The following is a 3,845-nucleotide window of genomic DNA, read 5'->3' as shown; positions in this document are numbered from 1 at the left end:
TAGTTACACGTGGTATGCTGTTGCCTTTGTTTAGAAAACCTAGTTAATAACAGTAATAAAGCCAGTGGCTTTGCGGCTCTGGGGATGCATCAGCATGCTGTCATGCTCTGATGGCAAGACACTTCAATCCAAGCAAGCAGAAGGTGATGGTCCTGCAGAGAGACATATGTTCCTGCTCTATTATTTTTATTGCTCTTAATAGTAGTGTTTTTAAAAGCCTTCCATTTCCTGATCACACCTTTAAGTGACAAAAGCCGGTGTCTGTGTGGTGAGAGGGTAGGAGGGGTGACCTGGAGGAGGCAGGCAGCAGGGACAACCTCTCATGCAGTCGCCGTTCAAGATCCATGGGCAAGAGGGGGTTGTGCTGTAAAGATTGCAGTGTTCCTGAGAAACCATTTGCTTCACGCTTAACCCTCCCCAGCTACGAGCAGCAGGTTGTGCTGAGGAAGCCCTGCCACACTTGATCAGCTCCTCTCGGCACAAGCTGCCCTGAGGATGACCCAGCTCTCCGTGGGTTCCTGATGGCCCATCTGGACTGACTTGCAGGCAGAAGAAGCACCTGCGCTGGTTTCTTTGCTGTCATCCCTGAAGCCATCCTTGACACCTCTGTGATATCTGGGTACCCAGCTTCAGCTTGAGCGGCATCATGGACTAGAAGGGGGATCATTTAATCTCAGCCTGCTGCCCCCAGCTCCTAACCAAAGCAGAAAAGGGGGGTACAGCCCCCAGCAGTCTGTTGGAGTGGGATGCTCGTGGAGGTACAGGGCTAGCTTCCCCCTAAAACTGTATCTTTTGCTGAGAGTTGACCAATTCTTCCCTGCGAGGGGTGACCAAATGATTTAGCTGATCCAGGGGCTGGGGTCCCTCCCCACAGCGTCCCACCAGGACCCAGACACTGAGGCTGTCACCTCGGTGGGGCAGAAACCTGCTCTGTGCTCAGAAATCCTCAGAAGCTGCTAAATCTGGGATCTTTGGAGAGATCAGAAGGAACCTGTAACTTCAGCGCTGAGACTTCTGGTCTGACACCTTCTGCTTCTAAGCATTAGAGGAAAGTGCCACCCTGCAATGGCACCAGCGACTCACCTGGCCCTGGGCTGGTAATGGATTGCAAAACACTGGTGTTTTGTAATGGGGTACCTTCTCTCTCTTCTCTCCATCTGTGGGAAGAGACATCTCTCCTGCAGGTCAAAACCGATTGAAGAAAGAGTTAAAATGATGAAGCCTGTTCAGCCAGGAAACCCTGTAAATTGCTCTGCCACCTCCCTGGGAGAGCAGGGGGATACACTCATGTATTTGCTCTCCATTTCCAAAGAAAATATGATGCAGGGAGGTTCGGAGGCAGCGAGACGGAGTTCAGGAGAGAGCTGCCTGTGTGGGTGGAAGCGCTGACAACCAGGAAACCTCCAGTCTAATAGAAAATGCAACCTGATGGATGCATCTTACAGCAAAGAGATTTGGGGTTTCAATGCCTGACGATCAAATGTGTGTGTGTGTATGGATGGGGAATGCTGAGAAAAGAGGGTTCTGATCTAGCAGCTCCTGTATGCATGTGAGAGCAGGTTTAAAGCTAAGCCTGTGCTTAAGTGATGGTTTAAGCAGAACTGGCCATTGTAAGTGGGGTAGATGACCCAACCTTGCCCATCAGTGATTACTCTCCGCCAATAAATTCAGGTTATTTCCTTTCAGATGTGCTAGTACAGGGGTCCTTGCCCTGCTGCAGTCCCTCCTGATTTGCACCACTGCATCTGGGCCAAGCCTACCTGAGCCCAACATGCAGCATCTTCTATGTGACTTCTCTGACCTTCATGGGTCACAGCCAGGGTGTTTGGCTCTGTTTTTCCACTGGCCAATGCAAAAAATGACAGGTCCTTTGCTCTGCAGAATGCTCAGAGCACCAGCGGGAAGTGCTGAGGGAGGACAAAAATGACTTTTGGCTGAATGGAGAGACGGAGAAAGGGACAAAATGAAAGGACGCATCCCTGCCAATCTGTGAGCTGGGTTGGTTTCAGTGATCAAAGGTGACATTAGAGCGGTGATGGGAGAGGAGCTGCTTTAAATAAGTGGATTTCATCTTAATTGTATCTCTCTAAAACCAGTGTAGCTGCTGTGAGAGGAAACCGTTCTGAGCCGGAACCTGATTGACAGGATGGAAGAGGGAGGGAAAGGAAGGGGGGAGCACAGCCCTGTCCCCAGCCTGCAGTGAGGAAGGCTGGAGGAGGCTGAGACTTGCCAGGACACGCTGGCGCATGTGTCCCTGGCACTCTGCTGTGGTCTCGGTTTTGAGACCTCCTCAGGGAGAGCTGTCAGGGTGATGGACCCAGAGGGAGGAGCAGCAGCTTCTGCAGGGAGTCCCCAGGGACTGCAGGCAGCGCAGGGGGATTTTTGTCCCTTGTCACATCTGTGAAGGAGGAGCAATGAGACCAGTGGTGTCTCTTCTGCCTGCCCGGGGCCTGGCTCTTGGAGCTGCCACATCCATAGGGACACGGACAGGAGCTAAAGCCTCCTTTGGCTCCAGCACTGAGGGTCCCTGCTCCCTCCAGCTGAGGGGTCACGCCTCTCCAAGTGCCCATCCCAAAACATCTTGTAGATCTCCCATGGAAGCAGAGGTGTCCCACTCCATTGCTGGCAGGAGTGGGTGTCTGGGTCCCCCCATTGCAACCAGGCTTTGTGGTGCACCAGGCAAATCACCTGTGTCACCGTCCCCTAGCCCCCCCACCAAACCTGCTGGGGCTCTGTCCCTCTGCTTGATTTTGAGATGGCAATACACAGGTGCTCTGTGTCATATCCCTCTCCCTTCTTCTGAGATGTGAAAGCAGCTGATGCAGCACTTGTTAATTATCTCGTGTGAATTAGCAGGGGCTGGCAGGACATGGGGGTGTGAGGACAAGGGGAAGGATGGCACCTGCAGAGTACAAGCGTCTGGCTCAGCCTTCTGAAGATCCTCTTCTGGCTCCCCTCCTTGCAGGCAGACTGTTAGACCCAGGGTTCAAGCATTCTGGAGCAGCTTTGATGCCACCACAGACCTGGGAAGGCTGGTGGTGACAGAGGCAAGGTGGTGGCCACGTGGACCAGCTGCCCGGAGGGCTGTTTAAGCCGAGATGCCGTGGAGGTAGGTGGGGTTGGTTTCAAAGTGTTTGTGAGCGATGGGAAGATGGAAGAGGAGACAAGACAGGAGAACACACACTAGATGTGCAAACCAGGAAAGGAGCTGAGAAACAGGAGACACATGGAGACATGAAGGGAGTTTTGGACAGGTTATAAAGTATTTGCTGGCTTTTTATTTTTGCTGATTGGCAAAACTCTCCCTTACCAACAACACTGGTTTGCAGCAGCTGCACTGTCACTGGGGGGTTGGACTCAAAGCTGCCATGGAAGTGATGGTGCTCATGCTGCTCTTCTATGACCATCTGGCTTCTCTGCTGGCTGTTTTTGGGGTTAGAGCTGTTGGCTCTGTGGCTATCTACAGGTCCCTACAGGCTGGGCTGAGGGTGACCCATGGAGGCTGTGCTGGTAGGTAAACAAAGCGGCTCTTGTAGACCTGGCTCTGCCTTAGTACATTGAGATCTGTAGCACCTCTTGCACAACTCCCAGGCTTTGGTGACAGCTGTCCCCTGGAAGCCTCTCAGGGTCTGAAACTCCCTAGCTGAGACCCAGGGGCAAAGTGCTGGAGAGCCCTTCTCCAGCTGTGGGCAAAACCAGGTGAGGACGGCAACAGAGTTGGGGAGCTTCAGCATCCCCTGGTGTCAGAGGCGGCTGTGTGCCATGGGGCTGATGTATGATCAGCCGAAGCCAAGTAATACTAATGAGCAGTTGATTAACATAATCAGAGCTTCACCTATTCATCA

This window comes from Patagioenas fasciata, chromosome 6, assembly GCF_037038585.1.
Source record: "Patagioenas fasciata isolate bPatFas1 chromosome 6, bPatFas1.hap1, whole genome shotgun sequence".
Classification (NCBI taxonomy): domain Eukaryota; kingdom Metazoa; phylum Chordata; class Aves; order Columbiformes; family Columbidae; genus Patagioenas; species Patagioenas fasciata.
The sequence above is the reverse complement of the archived record's forward strand: the minus strand, read 5'-3'. Positions refer to the sequence as shown.